Genomic DNA, 22,308 nt, shown 5'->3' with positions numbered 1-22,308 from the left:
CTTTAAGAAAAACAGCAAATTATGGTGAGACTCAGGAGAAAATAGCAAGAGTTAGCAACATTGCGGTAGGTTTAGCTATACGTTTCTTGATCAACTGAATACCCACTAATCTGCATTTTGCATGTGATTCTTAATAGATGAAGTATGCACTGAGGCCAAATTCATCTGTAGTGTAACTCCTCTGAAATCAACAACTACTACCACTTTGAGTATGTGGAAAGGGAGAATGGGTCTCACTTTTTTTATCCTTTTGTGCTGACTCCAAGATGGTTATTCCGCTGGGCTGCCCCCTGGTGGTCAGCTTGAACTGACGGTTCAGTAGAGGCTCTGACAGATGATTGATATTCAGAAAGAAGCTCACAAACATTAATGCAACCTGTTTCAGTTAACTTTTCGCCATCCTGGCAAAATCAATCTGAGCCAAAATCAAGGAAGCCATGGGCCTTGCAGCCTTCGATAATTTCTGGGATCCACGTAAAATAATGGCAGGAACATAAATATCACTGGATATTTATGGGAAATGATGATGGACTTTCAAGTCGAGTAGCTGGTTTACATTTCAAAGGTTATCTTTGCAATTAAAACTACTAGATTTACTTGCTTTCTAAATGCCAACTGTAATTAGCTGTGACATTTTTAAAGGATCCCCAAAACAAGGAGAACAATGCTTGGTGGCTCTGCAGGCCCAAAGGATCAGGTCATCTGATTGGAGGCTGCGGTGTTGCAGAACAAAACATTTTGATGTTAGTAAAATGAAACCATTCAACATTACCAAAGCAAAACAATTAGATGATTCTGAATTGAATTTTTTGGAACTTTCATTCCAGGAAAGTTTCAGCTTTTTGTTCCAATTAGGACAAAATTTCCTGCAGAACAAAAATTCTGGTTTTTGACCAGTCCTATTTGCAGCCTTAGCAGAGAGGCCAATGAAGGGTGATAAAGAATGATCTATCCTTCAATTAGAGGTGGTTTCTTCAAGTCAGGGTTAAGACACATAGCGGGGGAAGTGAGGGGAAGCTGATGTGCCACATCTATTCTATAATAATGAAAGAGAGGACTGCAGTATCCAGGACTGTCAAGCCATCGTCTTTCATGAACACTAAATTCACACCAGAATGTTACAGGCTCCAAAGTGGGCATCAATTAAACTGCAGGATTTTTATATAAAATTGCCATTTTCTTAAGACTGACAAATGGTTGGGCTTTATGACAGCTAGGCCGGTGAATCATGACGGTTTGTCCTTGCCTTTTCCAATTCCACTTTCACAGGCAGCACCTGACAGGCAGATTTTATAGTTTCAGAATTACTGGGGACAAACTTTCTAGGCCTCCAGATATCCAAATAACAACAGCTGCAAAAGATACATTTGTCTATGGCTGGTAAGAAGACACAGCTCTCTCCTGTCAGGTTAGGATTTAAATACAGTGATCCATGAATTCAAGACCTCCAGGCTTCATTATTGTGTTTCTCTGCACATAGGTATGAAAACACATACCTTAAAAAAGCTATAAACCTTTAACAACACAGTAGTACATGAACTTAGCAACCCAGGTCACTGGCCGCATGTTACCTTAGTCCTCCGCTGTCTTGCCTGGCTCTCCATGACATATCATGTCAAAAATCAAGCTTCCAATCCTCATCTTCAAAGCTTTCATGGGCTTAGGCTAAATTACATGAGGAACCATCTCACCCTTCATGCTCATGTGCTTCCACAATAGCTATATTCTACTGGAACAACTGAATTATTATCCTCAAGAACAAAACTCACATATACAGGAAGCAGAGCTTTCTCAGCAATCAGTCCACAAAATCTGGAACTCCACCCCAGAAGATATCAGATGACCACAAAGTTCTGAGACTTTAGAGCAAACTGCACACTTTGTCTAGGTATTCTTCTAACACAAAGACCACACAACAAACAAACAAAAGTAAACAAAGTCCAGTCCCTGCTGGTCAGAGAGAAGAAAGACAGAGCAATATATCTTTATATTAATACTTTATAATTCTGAGAGGCACAGAGGTTCTGTCTGTGCAATAGTATTTTCATATTGCCAGAGCTGTGGCAAGTATGAAATGAAGATTCTTCAATGGTTTTATATAGTAACTTTTACGTTTTGATAGTCTATGGAGGGAGGGGAGTTTGAAGTTGTTGTAAAATGTTGCAGATTGTAGCCCATGTCCTGCCTGAATTACCATGATTGTTTATGAAAAGTACCTTTAATAAAGCTGGATACGGTTTGGCTTGGAAAAAAAAAAAAGTCTCTAACGTACTTTGAATCCACCACAACAGTGCCTACAACAGCATACAATAGATCAACCAACTGTTGTGACGGTACATGCTCTGAGCCAGGCTAAGCAATGTTGTATCCATCATCATGTCACTCTGAACTGTTACAATGAGAGTGCAGACAGCATGTGCTAGTGCAGCAGCTGCAATGGTGCAATTAGTCCTTCTAATGCAATCCCACAATGCTCCTGTCCAGCCTTCAGTGACAGTTATGAGAGCACAGAGCACTGGTTTCATTACCTGTGAAGATTCTCCCCTCACTGCTACATGCAGCCCCAAGAAGAGCTGAGGTGGTCTTTGGCTGATCCTGATTCTGCCCTCTCCGACCCTGAAGGGCACATCTAAACAGCCAACTAGATTTTTATTTTCAAAATGGAAAAACAGTGTTCCCATTTTCTTTTCAAAAAATAAATCTTTATTGATGGAGTCTCCCGTTGAGTTTGAAGGATGAGCTACAGTCACTTCTTATGCATCCTGAGCTGAGACCAAAGACCAATTTCATACCTGCAGCCCCATCCATGAGTACCACAGGTGAAGACCATTGTAGGTGAATGTGTACTGCTTTTAGCTTTATGCCATACATATCTATCCTTGATTGCAGCAATCTGCGAGCTCTCAAAATCTCTGTCCTAGGTGGCAGAGCTGCCTCCATCAGATCTTGTCATGGGATAAGAGCTCCCAGGTGTTTGACATCAACAGTGCAAGATCAGAGGTTGGACTGGAGAGTGTCTTTGTAATTGCTTTATTGGTCTGTGCCTAAATGAGCTCCAGGCTGCAATTCTCCATAAAAGACGGCCTTGGGTATTCTACTGTCAGACATACAGATCTCATGACCACATCATCTCAGCTGTGGTCTCACTGTAAAAGCTTCAATGACTGTGATGTTGCAGCACTCAAGGACCTTGATGTTTGGAACCAAATCTTGCCATTTAATTTCCATTATTAACTATAGGTGGAATTGGATCAAGTATTTTATGTGGCACTGTTAAGTAGTCTAGGTATTGCAGTCATAGAGGAATGTGAAACAAATATATTCATAACTACTTTATAGAACAGACTTTGCATTTTTTAAGAAAATACTTTTAACAGTATAACCCATTTTTTTTCTTTTCTTTTAACCTTGGTATATTAAAAAAAAAAAGAGGAAAACAAAAGGTTAGAAAACAGTACAACATTGTAGGCCTGAGTTTGAAAGTGAAGCACATCTGAAATAAATGTCTGTCCCTTGCTATGGGCTTAATCTTGATTCATGGTTCTGATCGTGTGAGCCGTGAAACACTACCAACTTCCATTGACTTGGAGGCCCTCCGCACCTCATAGGCTCAGGCCCATACCTATGGAAGTCATGGGCATGGCATATTATCAATACATATAGTTCCTACAGTAAGTTTAAAAGATGATTGAAATTTTTTTTTTTAAGATTAGCACCTGTAGTTATACTAGCTAGAATGAAATTATTATAAAAGCTATCAACACTTATGGCTGAGGCCATAAACTGATCACAGCTAGAGTCAGAACTGAACCTGTCATGGTACACTGCTGTGCAATTAGGTACATTTTGAGGCCCCAAGACTTTAATAGCCATTGTCAGATATTGGAAGAGATGGGCTGCTTGTACTGTTTGCTTACAACCATTAGTATTTTCCTGTTCTTAAAAGATTTTTTCCTTCCTTGCTTCCAAACAGAATAATCTAAGATGTTTTACCCAACCAATTTTGTAGAGTGTCAAATTATGCTGCTTCCTGTTCTCCTTGTCCCCCAATTTCATTATTTTCTTCCTTTCAGATCAACAGACACTTTATACATGATTTCAGACAGCTATCTGAAAAAACTAGAATAACCACCAGGGGGCAAAATATAATAGCAATAAAACAGCAAATTAATCACATATTATTGACTCCAGCTGCAATAACAACATTCCTAACCTAACTGAGAATGTAATTTATCATATTTTTACAATGATTTTATATTATTTATTAAATTTAGTAGATTAATTAGGATTACTTTAAAATTCATTTTATCATTTATGTTTTTTATTCCACATATGGGCCCCAAACCTACAAAAATGTATGCATATGCTTATTTTTAAGCATGTGAGTTCAATGGGATTACTTTCATACTTGAAGTTAACCACATGTTTAGGAATTTTCCAAGATCAGGGCCGTAATAGTCCAGATTAATCTTTTTTTATGATTATGAGTTTGTATAGCAGGGGAAATGTGCTAAGTGCTGTACAATATATAGTTAGTTCACTGAAGTCAAAAGAGTCGCAGCAGGGAAGAACTGGTCTCCCATTATACTTTACTTAGATTCAGACTATGCAGTTGAAATAACTTGAAGTACTTTAAACTAGGAGAATATTTACTAATACTATGTGCAGATATTCTTATAGATAAGCTAGGAAAGTACAATTTAGATGGGGCTACTATAAGGTGGGTGCATAACTGGCTGGATAACCGTACTCAGAGAGTAGTTGTTAATGGCTCCCAATCCTGCTGGAAAGGTATAACAAGTGGGGTTCCGCAGGGGTCTGTTTTGGGACCGGTTCTGTTCAATATCTTCATCAACGATTTAGATGTTGGCATAGAAAGTACGCTTATTAAGTTTGCGGATGATACCAAACTGGGAGGGATTGCAACTGCTCTGGAGGACAGGGTCAAAATTCAAAATGATCTGGACAAATTGGAGAAATGGTCTGAGGTAAACAGGATGAAGTTCAATAAAGATAAATGCAAAGTGCTCCACTTAGGAAGGAACAATCAGTTTCACACATACAGAATGGGAAGAGACTGTCTAGGAAGGAGTATGGCAGAAAGAGATCTAGGGGTCATAGTGGACCACAAGCTTAATATGAGTGAACAGTGTGATACTGTTGCAAAAAAAGCAAACATGATTCTGGGATGCATTAACAGGTGTGTTGTAAACAAGACACGAGAAGTCATTCTTCTGCTTTACTCTGTGCTGGTTAGGCCTCAACTGGAGTATTGTGTCCAGTTCTGGGCACCGCATTTCAAGAAAGATGTGGAGAAATTGGAGAGGGTCCAGAGAAGAGCAACAAGAATGATTAAAGGTCTTGAGAACATGACCTATGAAGGAAGGCTGAAGGAATTGGGTTTATTTAGTTTGGGAAAGAGAAGACTGAGAGGGGACCTGATATCAGTTTTCAGGTATCTAAAAGGGTGTCATCAGGAGGAGGGAGAAAACTTGTTCACCTTAGCCTCCAATGATAGAACAAGAAGCAATGGGCTTAAACTGCAGCAAGGGAGATTTAGGGTGGACGTTAGGAAAAAGTTCCTAACTGTCAGGGTAGTTAAACACTGGAATAGATTGCCTAGGGAAGTTGTGGAATCTCCATCGCTGGAGATATTTAAGAGTAGGTTAGATAAATGTCTATCAGGGATGGTCTAGACAGTATTTGGTCCTGCCATGAGGGCAGGGGACTGGACTCGATGACCTCTCGAGGTCCCTTCCAGTCCTAGAGTCTATGAGTCTATGAGTCTATGAGATCTGCAATTTTAAAAATCTGAATATATTAATTTTATTGCAATTTACATAGTGTGAATACTTACTGTTTTTTCATCAGTGTTCTTTCATGTATTACCTCTTTGACTCATTTTCCAAGGGTTGGTCTCTCTCCATCTTTCTCTCAATCTGAAAGAGAAAACAGAAGATTTTAAAGTAAAATAGCCTAGAATCCTCTCTCCTTGACTCTTTATCCTCCACAAAACACACTTCTCCACAGAGGTTTCAGTATTCTTTCTGAACAACAAATAAATAAATAAATAAATAACATTGTAAAACTGAAACTCTGAACAAGCATGGATTATTCAACTAAACTACAGCATGATTACTGTAGTCACTCTTGTACTCCCAGCTGGATGTTTGTACCCTTCCTCTTCTTCTCCTTAACCTCTGGACATATCCTGAAAACTCTTGTGCATTTTTTGTAATTTCACGTTTCAATCTTCTCTCCTCCTCATCCAAATAGCACGCTTGCCCCCATTTATTCTTTGACACTGGCAGCTCCAGCAGATTCTATTGCTTGTGAAGCGTATGGTCCTAAATCCTGGTGTAAGCTCTGTGTGCATAGGTCTATGGGGATTCACCTGGGCTGAGCTCTTTGCAATACTGGAGCCTGAGTATTGTGCCTAAAGTCACACAAAGGGTCCAGGTGGAAAGTGGAGTCCTGACTCCTGGATCCTTTTCTTGAACAGAAATATAAGAATTGACATACTGGACCATACTAGTAGTTCATCTAATCCAGTAACCTGTCTCTGACATTGGCCAGAACACTTTTCCCTGCACCTCCTAATTCTTGCACACCCCATCTGTTGTCTCACAAATTCACAGAATGTCCTCGTCAACCTGCTTTTGGTGCTGGCCAAGATGGCCATGCATCACTCTCAGAGGAAGCTGGACAGGGGGAGTGGCTCTGGCAGACCAGGTGCCAGCTCATGTCTAGGCTCCAGACCTCACTGAACACTTGCAAATATATACTAGTAACTGGAAACCAGTCTTGCTTACCTGTGTGTTAGCCCTATCAAAATCAACATTAGATGTTAAGTTGATAAGAATGTGTTTAGTGTTTTATAAAATGCTCCTAGGATGCTGCATACCGTATATTTTTCTCACTCAACTATACACCATATTATAATGTAACAGCAGACATTTGCATTGTATATACCCCTGTCACTACGACCTATCAAACAAGAAAAAAGCCTTGTGTAATGCAAATGATGGTCTCTTACATTATAATATGGTGTATAGAAAATCTTAAGGACTATTGATCTATATGCCTGCTCTCTCAGCTGTTGTTCATCCAGACTCTGCAGGTCACTTCGTTATCACCTTTGTAAAGAGTTTATAGATATGAGAGATCAGGCATATAGATCAATAGTCCTTAAGATTTTCTCAATCTCCCTTCTTATACAGCAAGATGGTATTTCGACTCCTTCCAGCTTGATGGTATTTTTCCTTCTTCGAGATATCGACTGAATCTTAAAGCGAGGGCCTTCCAAAGTTTTTCGCCTCCTGCGGAAATCATTTCTGATGTTATTCCATCTTTGCCTGGAGCTTTCCCTTCTTCATCCAGTGTAGTGTGCTTCGGACTGCGCTGATGATTACTGGGGGAATGCGTTCTTCTGACTCTTGGAGCGTTGGGAGAGAGACATTGATTCTTGATTTGAACAGTTCTGTATAGAAGTCCTTGTAGACCTCCTCCATTCCTGCTCTGTGAATTACTGTCTTTCCGTACTTGTTCTTCAATGCTGTTACGCTCAATCTATACTGCGCCAATTCCCGCTTGCATGTCCTGAGGCTCTTGCGTGATTCAGCTGTTTTAAGGAGCTTTTCTTTCCGGAAGTTCTTAAAGTCATCCTTCAGTTTTTGCAGAAGCTTGCAGAAAATGGAGTACTCGAGGTTGTTATCTGAGCTCCTTTTCATACTTCTCCGCTTCTCTAACAAGCTTTTCGTTTCGTTCGAGATTCTTCCCTTTGCCTTCTTCATCTTTTCAATTTCAGCTGCTTTTATGCAATGTCTCAGCTTGTCAGCAAAGATACTATAGTCCTTGTCACACTTTTCCGTCTGGCTCCAGTCAAACCCAGAAATCACTTTCTTCATCGAATGTCTTCAGGCACTGTTTCCTGTTTGCCATCTGTAAAGTTTTTTTTTTCCACTGCTTCGTTGAAAATCAACTTCACTCTAAGCAGGCAATGGTCACTGCCAGTGTTGAAGGGCTGCACCACAGAGATGTCTTGAACGATACACCTTTTATTGACTAAAATATAGTCGATTTCATTCTTACTCTTCACGTTTGGCATGATCCACGTCCACCTTTTTGCAATCTTCTTTTTGTACCAGGTGTTTGCCACGTTCAGTTCTTTTGTTTCTGCCATCGTTACCAGCCTTTCTCCTCTTTCATTTCTTTCGCCGCTGCCATATCTCCCTATGAACTTTTCACCAGCTTTCCCTCACCTGACCGTAGCATTGAAATCTCCTATCGTGATAATGTAAGTGGACTTTTGCTTGAGGGCTCTTTTGAGCTCTTGGTAGAATTCTTCCACTTCTTTGTCCTCACTTGTACTTGTGGGAGTGTAGGCCTGGATGACCTTGAGGATAGCTTTTGATTCCATCTGAAGATGCAGCACACCAATACGTGATGATATTAGCTGGCATGATATGACTTTCGAAACCCAATCCTTCCTGATGATAAATCCAACTCCTCCAACGTTTCCAGTGCCATCTCCCTTTCCAAGCCTCACAGTGCTTCCATCCTTCCAGCTGACTTCCAACTCCTTTTGTCGGGTTTCGCAGATACCGAGGTTATCGCATCTTATCCTTTTTTTCTTCTCCATCAGATGGTTTAACGTTTCCTCTCTTGCCAGCGACCTACAATTGTAAGTACACACAGCGAGCATTATCCTTTTCCATGTTGGCTTATCACCTGACATTTTTAGCAACCTCTCACTCAATTTCCACTCTACCACCAAAGAACGATTTGATGACATGCAGGGAACTAAGACCCATTTATTTGTGTTGTTTTAGCTGTTAACTTTAAGCCATCCCACTGGCTAGGCATGCAGGCATACGTACCTCAAGCTTAGCTAGCCTTCACCCTCTAAGGAGAAGGAAAAATGCTCTTTCCTCTGATAGAGCAATCCGCCTCCTTGGATTGGATAGTCCGATACCTTTGTAGCATGGTTTGAGCTACCAGGGCGTACGCCCTGCTACCATAGTTGTCAGACGGCCAGGGTCACTGCTACACCATGATGAGGTGCTGAGGTAGGATTTTGCAGCATACCTTTTGAACATATATCTGTGATTCACCTGTACATATATTTTTATCTGCTTTGACCTCTCAATAACTCTCATTCCTTTTTCTTAGGTAATGAACCTTTAGTTAGTTTACTATAGTATTGGCTACCAGCATTGTCTTTGGTGTGAGACCTAAGATGGAGATCAACCTGGTGAGTACCTGGTCTCAATGTGAATATTTTGTGATTTTTTCAGTGTAAGTGACCATTTATTACATAGTCCATCCTGCTTGGCTGGGTGGCAAGATAGACTGGCATGTCTAAGGGGACTGTCTGTGACTCCATTATAAGACTATTGTAGTACTTTGGGAGTTCACATCTGGTTCTGAGTTGGTGAAATCTAACTATAGAACATACCACTGCCCCCACTCATGGTTATGAGCCACTGCAGACAGTGTGACGGGGTTATTTCTGTGAGTGTGGGGCCTATTTTGGTCCCTCATCTGATCATGTCTCTGGGCAGAGTTCCTTTTGGGCAGTATCCATTGACTCGTTAGATGCCTCTGAGGAGCAGTAGGCTCTGTCCAGTGTTCTTTGTTCAGTGTCCCTTTCAGGTTCCGTGATTTTTAACCTTTAACCTCATCCCCTTTCCTGTTTTCTCCTTCATTGTCTCATGTAGTCACTTGTGGACTCGGTTTAATGGTTCCTCTCCCTTAGCTGAGGGGGTGAGCCTTTAGTAGAGGGAGGCCTAGAACCCCTTGTCCCAGTACCCACAAATAGGACATTGGCCTAACCTGATGTTCCAGAGGAAAGTGCAAGAAACCTGACAGAAAACAACCATGGAATAACTTACCCACCAGGAAATTTTAATCTAACTCCCAGAAGTTAGAGGTTGGGTTATACCATGAAATAGGAGGGTTTATAATTCTGGATGTTCTTGTTATTTATATCTACATCCAGTCCTTTGTGACTCCTGATAAGCTTTGGACCTCAATGGTATTTTGGGGCAGTGAGTTCCACAGGCTAACCATGAATTATGTAAACAAGTACTGTATCTTTTTTTACTGGTATTGAATTTGCTACCTTCCAATTTCATTGAATGTTTTTGCTTGTCCTTGCATTATGAGACAAGTAGAACAGAAGATTCCAATCTACCTTCTCCATACCAAATAAAAATTTTTATACTTTTATCATGTCTCCTCTTTTCCACCTCTTCTCTAAGGTAAGCAATCTCCATCTTTTCAGACTCTCTTTATAAGAGTCTTTCCATGTCCCTACTCAATGTTGTTGGTCCCATTTCTGAACCCTCTCCATTACAACTACATATACATTTTTCTGCAGGCAGCAGCATGGATCTGGGGAAAGAGAAACATAGTACAAACTCTTCTCCCCCATAACACACTTGGCCTTAAATTTCATGATAGCAAGCCCATAGCCACAAGGTGTTAATTTTCCTTCATTTTTAATTCCTGGGGAGACCACTGTGCTATTACTGTGGCAGAGGCTGATAAGTGCCTAGAAAGGCTGAACTAGGGGCTGAGATTTGCTCTGCCTCTGCGTGAGCTGGGGTGAGCCACCTGCTCTCTGCACCTCACTCCTGCGCCAGTGGGTGTGTTACAGCACCAGCTCTTAGAGTCACATGATTACAGGGGAATCTCAGATTTTATTTTTTAAAAAGATACACTCTCCCATCCTCGTGGCTGGAGTCGAGAAAAACTTGAAAAGGGGCGCGTAAAGGCTCAGCCACCCAAAGGCAAATAAAAATAACCCCAAATTAGTATTTGTAAAAGCCTGGTGATTTTTAAGCTGATCTTGTGATTCCTTGAAGCCTGATTGGTGATTTTTGAATGCACACCGCTGCCAACTGGGGCTTCGGCCTCCTACTCTGCGATGGCGCTAAGGGCAGGGCAAGGGGCTGGGAGTGTGGGGGCAGTCACCAGCCGTGCCAGGTCCCAAGGCTGTGCAGGGATGGGGCTGATTGAGGGGCCATTACCCCCCACCCCAGCTTCAGCCCCTCCCAGCTGCAGGCGCAGCCAGACTCCCCTGGGGTGGGGATCTCTTTCTCTAGGGCCCAGCCTGACCCGTGAGTTCACCGTTGCCCTCTCAAGGAAAGGGCAAAGTGCCCAACTTCAGCATGGCCGCTCCGGCTTCCATATCGCTTCATAAAGGCACGTCACAGGCAAACGGGCCGCTCTGCCCTAATCTAAGATGGCTCCTACCGCTACCATAAGGAAAAAAGGCCAGTTTGCCCGGGTCCAAGATGGAAGTTGAATCCCCTATCCTTACTATAAGACGACTTGCGATTTGCCCGCGTCCAAGATGGCCGCTGAATCCCCTTGCCCGCGTCCAAGATGGCCGCAGGGCGTCGCGCGCGTGCTTGGAAGCCGCTAGGCTACAGGCTGGGGCTTCCGAGCGGCTCCAGCGCCGAACGCCAGCAGTTGCCGGAAGTGGCGTGTCCGCGGTTGTTAGTCGCGTTGCATGCTGGGGGAAATGGCCTAAGTGGGCGGCGGTGGGGGGAGGGGGCTGGGTCGGACCGAGGTGGGTGCTGTTGCCGCGGGCTTTGACATGGGTTCCCCCTGATGGCGGCCGCCCCGGGAGGCCCCAGATAACACCGGCCTGGTCCCTGTGCGGAGCCACCCTCTGCCTGGCCATGCCAGGCCCAGCCGCCCCTGCAGGAGGCCGGAGGTAAGAGACGGGGCCGGACCGGGCGCTCGGGTGACAGCGGGGAGGCGGCCGGGTCAGGGCTGAAAGGTGAGACCCTGCCCGCCCCTGCGGAGAGCGTCCCGCTGCGTTGACTCAGGAGCCACCCGCCCCTGCCTCCCCACCGTGCCATAGCCCCCTCTCCCCACCACACACAGACTGGGGGGCACAGGCACTGCTGTGAGGCGGCAACTGGGGGGGCAAGAACCCCCCATCTGAGATCGCAGGAGCCCCGCCACCCCATCGCCCTTGGAGGGCCCAGAGCCTGCTCCTCTGGTCTTGTGTTAGGTGTGGGTCCGGTTTCTCCTGGGACCGGTGCCAGGTTCTTATCTTCTGACCCAGCGGCTGGTGTGTGTGTTAGTCTGACCAGGGCCTGTAGGTTCCTCAATCGTTCCTTTCCCCACTCCTGTGCCTGGCTGTTAATGGTAAAGATGGGGAAGGCTGTTTGAAGGGCTGGTTTTTATTTTAGATGTCTACTGCCCTCCCCGCACGCACCCACCCTCCAGTGGTGATGGGAACCTTCTGAATTTCCCTTTGCTCCTACAGATGAGTTCAGGCTGCAGCAGCACTGAGGTAGTGTAGTGGTAAGTGCTGTAGAAAATCTTAAGTGAAACATTGCATCCCTTGATGGCTGTCCTTTGGGTCAATAGATCGCCTTTATTAGAGGCAACTGTCATGTAGATGCCTGCTATCTGTTTAGTTCTCACTGTACTCTAATGAAGCCATACATCAACAAAACGCAATTGTTTGTTGGACATATGTCTCTAACTAAAGGTCAGGCAAAACTCTTCCACCTATCTTGGAAAATATTCCAAAGTGGTTGCTTAAGATAGGGGTTTCCTGTTAGAAATGAAATTTTTTAGTGCATGTTTTGCTGTATTTAATTCCATTAAGTGCTATGGTTGGAGGATTGCTTAGAGTGGTATATGATATGCTATTAGAAATTTGAATTGTGCTGTGTTGTTCACCACCCAAACTTTTCTTTTTGCCTTTGTATGACAAGGAGTGCTAGACACAATGTTTTAATAATATTCCACAAACAAATTAAGTAGTACTAAAAGTAATGTTATGCTGTTGTTTTTCAAGCAGAGGAAGTCTGAAGTGGGCCAAAACAAAATTGTCAAAATACTGGAATGATTCTGCTTATTGTTATATTTCAGCATATAGCTATTTTCAGTATCATATGTGGCTATCTAACACACTTTAAAAAAGTTGTTTTCTTATTAGAGATGGTGTCTAAAGAATAAACAGTAATGCTGTAGTTATTTAAAGTGGTCACTGAAGACCAGCGATTGGCTGCTTGTTACTGGTGGCCCTGCCTGAATGTTTCACTCTTGGCAGTTTCAATTTAATTTCAGTGTATTGCAATATAAAGCTCCTGTTACAGTGAACTTCTGCTCATAATTTCTGTAGAAAATAAATCCTTAAAAGAGGGTCCCACTGTATTACTAAGTAAGTAATTTGGTTCTCCTATGGTTTAAATAGAGAACTGCATTTCATTTGAGCTACTTTCTAGAAGTTGAGCTCATTTTAAAGTGGTCTTGTTGAGTTCTGATTAAAAAATGCTATTGGACTTCTTCTGAGAGGTTAAACTTAATTATTTCCTTTTCATTTATTCAATAGCCATACTCTTATGAAGTAGACTTTTGGAAAACTCAGCCTACTTAAGCATAGGGAAAAAATGCTGGGTTGTATGCAATGTGAGCATGTGTATATGCACACAAACTTGCGTTTAGGATGGATTGTTTTAAAAAAACTTTTGTTTTAATTCCTCAGTATAACAACTCCTGTACCAGAAACCAGAGATGTAACTTAAAGAATACAGTATTAACAATTTTTGGATGGGAAATGGGGAAGTCACTTTGCTTTTTATTTTAAGTAAACCTCTTCCTCATGTGTGGTTGAAAGTAAATAAGATGCAGCGAAGAACTTTAAGCAGATTTAAACCGCATTAACTTTTCATCTGCAGAAAAACTTTGAACTTAAGTAACTAAGCAAGCATATGCCCAAAACAATAAATGTACATTTGTTGTGTCTTTGACTGACATTAAAAAAAAAAAAAAGGCAGTTCCACACAAACTACAGTGCTCAGCTGCTCCTGTAAAGGAGGAGGTGCTTGAACAGTGTCTTGTTTTTAAGTGAACTTCGTTATAGTAGTTTCCTCTAGAAATATTGTTTTCCAAATTTAAAGGTTTGGGTTGGTGCTACAGGGAACAGTTATGTATTGGCAAGGATATTTGCAAGGTGACCTAATAGGTCTTTCTATTTCTATGATTCTAATATTTATTAAACGATTTGAATAATTTGTTTAAAGCCTAAGAATCCTTTTCTGAATGAACAGAAGGAAGGTAATTGACTCCGTTCACATTGACATTAGTGTGTTAGGAAGCAGGTAGCTGGGAAAGGAAATGTGAAACCTGAAGTTCATGTTTTCATTAGAAGACGATGGAAAACAGTGTGTTGTTTCAAGTCCTGGACTTAATGCAAGTACTATGTTGTTCTTAATATACCGGCTATATAGATGACTTATATCATTCATCAGATGATGTTTACTCTTGCTAAACCAGCATAGCACAAGACAGCATTGTGGGTTTTTTTCTTGTTATCTGGTGAATACATGTTTTTGTATGTTGAAGGTAATGTTTATTTGCTTTAAAACTTATGAGCTGTAGCAACAATAAAGCGGAGGCAGCAGTGACTCTTCTGCCTATTGGAGCAGTATTCCATGTACCAAACTTTGAGTGAACCTTACAAATGAGAATTCACCTCTGGGGCTGTTGTCATCTGCTTCTTGCTTTAATGCATATTAAGTTTGAAGGGTTTGTTATATGTAGTTCAGAGCATATTGTTCTGAAATATATCTGTAAGGAAAGTTGACTCAGAGTAAAATAATTCTAATGGGGTGTAATCAAGCACCTAAAATTTATACTTAAATACTGAGTTTCATGCCAAAAAATATTGCTGACTTAGTTGAAAACCGTTCTAAAGAGAAACTTCAGAAGCAGTTAATGCTAAAATTTGTGAGTCATCTTGTGATATCCATGTATATTATGGATTAGTAGTTTACTCTGTATGCAGCAATACAATGTGTATTATTGCAAATCTAGACCTTAAATTGCTTCACAGTCACTGACTGTAGATGCTTATATGAATTCTAGAAATACTCATTCTCCAGTAATGAAGTTTTAGAAGATATAGCAACTGAAACTTGGTTATAGATTATTAGGGGAAAAGTACTGAATCTGATTTTGTTAAGGGGACACTGTCAATTCACATTGGGCCAAAAATTTACATTGTATATTTAAAAGTTTCCAAAATCTGCTAGGACTAGAAACATTAATTTAAGTGAAATTATTTTATTGTTTTTAAAAATTCCTTAGCCCAGCATAATGATAGTTCCTAAAAACTGTAAAGTAAAATTTTAGTTCTGTCTCATTGGCCAGTTCGAGTGAAATACAAAAAGTAAACCAGCAAAAATTAAATGTATTAACCATGAAACAATTTAAAATCTTAGATTAGATTTTAAATTATTATTAGTAACCCAGGAAAGGACTTTAGAAAAAAGTTTAAACAACTGAGTCTCTTGAGTTTCGTTTTGTTTTCTTTTTGCAACCTAGCACTTGCTAATGGAAGGCTTTGCAGGATATTTTTAGAGCTTACTGAACCACAGAGAATTGATGTAAAACGTTTATAAAGGGATTCAAGAGAAAATGGCATTGATTATTAAATGTTGTGTACATTGTTTTGTAAATACAAGCAGAGATTAATACAGTTCATATTTTTAGACAAAATGACCATACTGGATCTAGAAAACAGCTGTTCTCCTCAACTGTTCAGTGTGTCCAAGCACTAATGGTGTTCTGGAACTCCTGCTGCAGAAAATCTTACTGTTGTGACAGAGAGAAATCAATGTTTTCGATTCTATTTTTCAGGGTTATCAAAGGTGAATCTTCTTGTGAACTTTACTGTTGAATTGTAACACTGAAAAGAAGATTAGTAGTCTTAATAATTAAATTTAGAAACAAATATTCATTTATTTCAGTTTTATCAGTAACTCTCTTCTTAGGATGGGTTTTTTGGTAAGTAGGAGTATTGGGAATCAGAAGATGTTTTTTTCTCCCTGTCCAGTCCAATCTTCTAGAACAAAGAGTAGGTTTATATGCTACATCTCTGATTTTTTTAATAATTTTTTTTTCATTATTAGCACATCACCAGTGCATTGTCTAATGTTCTGAAGTTATTATTTAGAGGATTAGAAGTAAATATTCAAGGCCATGGCTCTCCTGTCTATTCCTATTCTCAAATGCATCACTTTGGTAATGTTTGCTCTGCTGTTGACCCAGGTGCAGTTGATCATTGCATTACTTGAAATTAGTGCTGGTTCAAGGTTTCCACCATGTCTTCAGGGTTATGGAGGAAAAATGAGAATTTAGCTTGATAGGCCAGTAATGAGTAGAGTTATAAGAGAGGAAGGTGACTTTCCATAGAAAATAACATTTTAATGCCCTGAGGATCACAAATCTCATTCTTGTTGAGGTGGTCTTTGTTCCCATTTTAAAAAAAAAATCCCTGCAAAGGCAGAAATAAAATGTTGTTGAGGAAGAAGAGATAACAGAAGTTAGTGACTGAGTCCATTTCCCTGTCAATGCAGGTTTTTTACCTAAAGCACTTAAATATTTTAGTGATTGGTGCTAAAGAAATTTCTAACAGCATATTTTCTAATCTTTTTTTTTTCTAATCTGCTTTCAGGTGTCTCAAGTGATAGGCTTTCTTCCTTTCCCCCAGGGAGAATCAAATATGTTACATTTTATTGTTGGAATGTCTTGCTAATCACCTTCAGTTTTTCACTTAACATCTTCCAACTACTTGTAATTAAACTTTTTTACCATTTTAAATAGATATCTCCCTCCTTGATATTTACACCTTTAAATATTTCTCCCCTTTAGCTTTTTTCTTTCCTTATTAGTCAATCCCTGGCCTCCTAATTTTGTAGGTCTTCTACAGCCTGCCTCTGAAATTGGATGCTCAGAACTGAGCACACTATTTTGAGTATTGTTTCAAGAGCTACATAGAAAAGGAGATAAACCCTTGCTGCCTCTGTGTACATTTCCCAAAATTACATTGGTCTTTTTTTCCTGCCATGTCACATTACAAACTAGCTGTAGCTGTGTAGTTGACAAAGCTGGGCTGTCACGGGGCAGGTGTGGAGCACCAGCTAGAGCCTGTTACCCCTCTGGACTCCCCATTCCCAGCCATGCTGCATCCGCCCCACTCAGAGTCTGGCTGCTCTCTGGCTCCCAGCCCAGCTGCTGCCTGGGCTCCTGGCTCCAAGCTGAGCTGCACCTGAACCGTGGGGAGCCTTGGTGCTGCCCAGAGGCTCAGGGCTCCCCACTGAGGGGAGTCCTTGGTGCTGCCTGGAAGCGCCTGCTCCACACCGCAGCTGGGCTCCCTGCAGGGAGCCAGGAGCTATAGAGTAGTCGCTGAGCTCCCCACCAGCTGTCTGGAGGCTGCTGGCTCCATACAGGGAGCCCAGTGGCTTCACAGAGGCTCCCAGAAGCCACTCGGACTCCAAGCACGAAGCTCGCAGCTGGGAGCCCAACTGTGACAGAGAGCCGAGAGCTCCAGGAGGCAGCTGAGTTTCCAGTGGTGGGAAGCAGCATATGGCGCTGAGAGCCCAGGCTCTCTGCCTCCATTCTTTCACCAACTTAAGAGGGGCAGTATTCCTGGTGAGAGACGCACCACCAACAAAAGGAGGGTTAAGAACAGTGTTGCCTCTAATTTTTTATGTCCATGTGCGGAATGAATTTTGTTAGGTGCACCAATATGGAGGTGATGTGTGACATACCCCCTTCATATTGGTGCACATAACAAAAGTAATGTGGTTTGGGGGGAGCGAGGGGTTCAAAGTGTGGGAGAGAGCTGAGGGTTAGGGAGCAGGGGTGTGTGGGCTCTGGTGTGTGTCTGTGGATGAGGGGTTTGGAGTGTGGGAGGGGGCTGGGACAGAGGCTTGGGGTGTGGGCTCTGGGGTGGGGCTGGAGATAAGGGGTTTGGTGTGCAGGCTGCCCTGGGGAGAGAAGACTCCCCCCGGCCCTCTCTCACCACAGCAGCCCAGGGCAGGGGGAGAGGTGCCTTTCTGCGGCAGCTCCAGCAGGGCTGCGCTGGGCCGAGGGAGGGGCTCCTCTCCCTAGCAGCTCTGGTGGGCCTGGGCCGGCTGAGGGAGGGGCTCATCTCCCGCAGCTGCAGCAAGTACACGGCAGGTCTATGCTGGGGCTCAGGGCTGCAGTGGAGAGAGATGCCTCTCCCCACTGCCGCCCTGAGCCCCTGCGTGGGGCTTAATAGGCAGCTGCATGGCAACGCAGCTTATAGGGAACTTAGGTAGAGTGGACCTGAACCACCACAGTAATTACTGCATTGGTTGTAAGTTGACCTAACATATGTCAACTTAGTTTCTAGTATAGACATGCCCTTAGAAGGAGGTCTGTGGAAGTTGACGTTGATGTAACTTATGCTTTGTTTTCCAGCCTGCCCAATGTGTATACTGCACCCACCTGCCTCCTACACATTGCCTATGAATTTGGCCCATGGTTTAAATATAAAGGCTTCTAAATTGGTGTAACTCTCAAACCAAGGAATGAGAAGTAACTAAGGGAACAGTATATGAATGTGTAAATTTAAAGCAAAGGATGGTCTACATTAATTTACACTTTCTTCATTTCCAAGTAGTTGATAGAACATGTAAATTACACAAACTCCGACTCCCTTTATGCTCACACAGTGTTAAGTGCTTCTAGAATGGTTGGAAGTATCTAAGGATGTCTGTCTTATACCATCTTAAAAATCACCTCTGAATTTGGCTCTTAGAGTTTGTGATTTATCTGAGGTTATGTCTACACTATAGTCTGTCGGCAAAATTTGTGTCACTCGGGTGTGAATATTCTACCCTCCAAGAGACAAAGTTGCAGGCAGAACCTAATTTGGAAATGGGACTTCCCAAACTCATGCTTAGGGCAGTCCCCACTACAGGGAGACTGACACTGCAGCAGTCAATGCAGCAGGAATTTATTTAGCGGGTCTAGTGAAGACCCACTAAATTGATGGCAGAGCACTCTCTGGTCGATCCTGGTACTCCAGCTTTCCGAGAAGAGTAAGGGAAGTTGACTGGAGAGCGTCTCCTGTCGACACAGTGCAGTGAAGATACTAGGATAAGTCAACCTAAGCTATGTCGACTCCAGCTAGTTTATTCATATAGCTGGAATAGTGTAATTTAGGTTGATTTTACCCCGATAGTGAAGGCAAGCCCTTAGTCCACTGAACCACTCAAACCTGTCATCTGTCACTCTCTGGCCTCTTTCAGCATCATTGCTTTCCAGTTTTCACTCTCCCATTGAATATTTGTATTTCAGATTAAATTTCTTGATGTATATACTTTCGTATTTTTTATTTAGAAACTGATGAAACTAAGAGCTGGTATAACATAACTCACCTTGATCAAAATTAAATATTCAGAATTATTGCTCTTGTTTTCCTTTAAAATAAAATACAAAAGTTCATTTGCATGGTGTTGTCAGTGAATCCTTTCAATAGCAGTAAGTTTGTCAGTCATTCCAATGCCTTTATAATTGATAGACATTGAAATATAAAGTTACAAGCTGAAAACTTGAAACCAGTTTGCAACAAGTCATGTAACAAGAAAGTAAGCTTGGCATAAAAATTCTTTTGAATGGTAGGTGAAAGGTTGTACAGGACCTGCCTAAGAGATAAGTTTGCAGGTTTTAATGGTCTTCATGGAAAACAAGCTCTTTGTACAGGTTCTCCGCCAATGTGATATGGCTGTTGAAAAAGCTACTGTGGTTTTAGGATGCATCAGGCGAGGTATTTCCGGTAAAGATAAGGAGGTGTTAGTACCGTTATAAAAGGCACTGATGAGACCTCATCTGGAATACAGTGTGCAGTTCTGGTCTCCCATGTTTAAGAAGGATGAATTCAAACTGGAACAGGTACAGAGAAGGGCTACTAGGATGATCCGAGGAATGGAAAACCTGCCTTATGAAAGGAGACTCAAAGAGCTTGGCTTGTTTAGCCTAACCAAAAGAAGGCTGAGGGGAGATATGATTGCTCTTTATAAATATATCAGAGGGATAAATATCAGGGAGGGAGAGGAATTATTTAAGCTTGGTGCCAATGTGGGCACAAGAACAAATGGATAAAAACTGGACACTAGGAAGTTTAGACTTGAAATTAGACGAAGGTTTCTAACTATTAGAGGAGTGAAGTTCTGGAACAGCCTTCCAAGGGGAGTAGTGAGAGCAAAAGACATATCTGGCTTCAAGACTAAGCTTGATAAGTTTTTGGAGGGGATGGTATGATGGGATAGCCTAATTTTGGCAATTAAATGATCTTTGGTTTTTTGCAGGTAAATAGGCCCAATGGTCTGTGATGGGATGTTAGATGGGGGTGGGATCTGAGTTACTGCAGAGAATTCTTTCCTGAGTGTTGGCTGGTGAGTCTTGCCCACGTGCTCAGGGTTTAATTGATGGCCATATTTGGGGTTGGGAAGGAATTTTCCTCCAGGGAAGATTGCAGAGGCCCTGGAGGTTTTTCGCCTTCCTCTGCAGCATGGTGCACGGGTCACTTGCTGAAGGATTCTCTGCACCTTGAGGTCTTTAAACCACCATTTAAGGACTTCAATAACTCAGACATAGTTAGGGGTTTGTTACAGGAGTGGGTGAGTGAGATTCTGTGTCCTGCATTGTGCAGGAGGTCAGACTAGATGACCATAATGGTCCCTTCTGACGTTGAATCTGTGAATCATATATTCTTGCACTTCATACAGCAGTAGTGGAGAACATTTTTCTATCTATCTATATCTATATATATGTATAGATATAAAGATAAAGCAAAACCATTATAGACTCTACTGAATATGACCCAAACCAATTTTATTTTTTAAATTTAGCTTAGGTGTGTGGTCAGCTCTAGGAGAAGCTATGTGACTTGCATCACTCAACACTGACCTCTGTGGATCAAATAAGCTGTATGTAATTCAAATGCAAATACAGTCCTCTTCTTTTAACATAGAAGCTGTGGTTGCTGAGAAGGGAGAACTAAGGGCTTGTCTACATCAGAAAGTTGCAGCGCTGGTGAGGGAGTTACAGCGCTGCAACTTAGGAGGTGTACACATCTGCAGGGCACCACCAGCGCTGCAACTCCCTGTTTGCAGCACTGGCCGTACTCCCGTTTTGTCTCGGGTGTAGAGGATCCAGCGCTGGTGATCCAGGGCTGGTAATCAAGTATAGACACTTACCAGTGCTTTTCTTGACCTCCGTGGAATAAGCAGGTATCCCAGCATACCTGAGGAAGCCTCTGGTAATCAAGCTGGTCTCCTTCCCCGGCTTGCTCTCGTGTTCCCCGAACCCCGAGCAAGCAGGTCTCTTTCCCTGCGGTTTGCAGGGTGGTTCGGGGATCGCGAGAGCAAACCGCGGCGAAGCTGGTCTCCTTTCCCGGTTTGCTCTCGCGTTCCCCGAACCCCCGAGCAAGCAGGTTTCCTTCCCTGCGGTTTGCAGGGTGGTTCGGGGAACGCGAGAGCAAACCGCGGCGAAGCTGGTCTCCTTCCCCGGTTTGCTCTCGCGTTCCCCGAACAAGCAGGTCTCCTTCCCTGCGGTTTGCAGGGTGGTTCAGGGAATGCGAGAGCAAACCGCGGTGAAGCTGGTCTCCTTTCCCGGTTTGCTCTCTCGTTCCCCGAACCCCCGAGCAAGCAGGTCTTCTTCCCTGCGGTTTGCAGGGTGGTTCGGGGAACGCGAGAGCAAACCGCGGCGAAGCTGGTCTCCTTTCCCGGTTTGCTCTCGCGTTCCCCGAACCCCCCTTGAAGCCGCCCAACAGCACTGCAGTGTGGCCACATCTAACACCACTTGCAGCGCTGGTTGCTGTAAGTGTGGCCACTCTGCAGCGCTGGCCCTATACAGCTGTACTAATACAGCTGTAACAACCAGCGCTGCAAAATTTTAGATGTAGACATGGCCTAAGACTCCTCATCATAGTACAAACAGTCTGCTCCTCTAAGGCTATGGCGACGTTACAGCGCTTATGGCGGCGCAGCTGTGCCACTGTAGCGCTGTTAGTGCAGATGCTGTGAGCAGAAGGGAGAGAACTCTCCTGTCGACTTAATTCCTCCAGCCCCTGCTAGCAGCAGTAGCCATGTCTGTGGGAGAAGCTCTGTCTACACCGGCGCTTAAGTAACTTGCATCGCTCAGGGTGTTGCCTTATTCACACTCCTGAGCGACGTAACTTATACCAACATAAGCTATAGTGCGTACATAGGGAAGTCAGTTGCCTCTTCTTGTTGGAGACTGAGATAAGACTTAGAACAAAAATGTATCGTATGCATGACACGTGATAAAACCACTGCCTTTTATAATCATACAGATATGGAAAGATCACTAATGACAGTTAATGTTTTTTGTCAGTATATGTCTGAATAGCATTGGAAGTTAAAATTCACACACTGTAGGGGAGGAGAGAAGTGTGACTCCTCAATCCAGTTCACTTACTGTAGCAATATTGGGCATGTG

General features: G+C 42.7%; 1 protein-coding gene across 1 annotated transcript in view; it reads left to right on the top strand.

Moving 5' to 3' along the window:
- The first annotated feature begins 11,516 nt into the window (after nt 1-11,516).
- AFTPH (aftiphilin) overlaps nt 11,517-22,308 on the top strand; it is a 64,971-nt gene continuing 54,179 nt past the window's right edge. The window contains 1 exon segment of the mRNA XM_030557906.1: nt 11,517-11,725. The gene's annotated coding sequence lies outside the window, so the exon portion shown is untranslated.

The sequence above is a fragment of the Gopherus evgoodei genome, chromosome 3, assembly GCF_007399415.2.
Source record: "Gopherus evgoodei ecotype Sinaloan lineage chromosome 3, rGopEvg1_v1.p, whole genome shotgun sequence".
Lineage (NCBI taxonomy): Eukaryota > Metazoa > Chordata > Testudines > Testudinidae > Gopherus > Gopherus evgoodei.
Note: the sequence above shows the minus strand (reverse complement) of the source record. Positions and strands in the feature narration are given on the sequence as shown.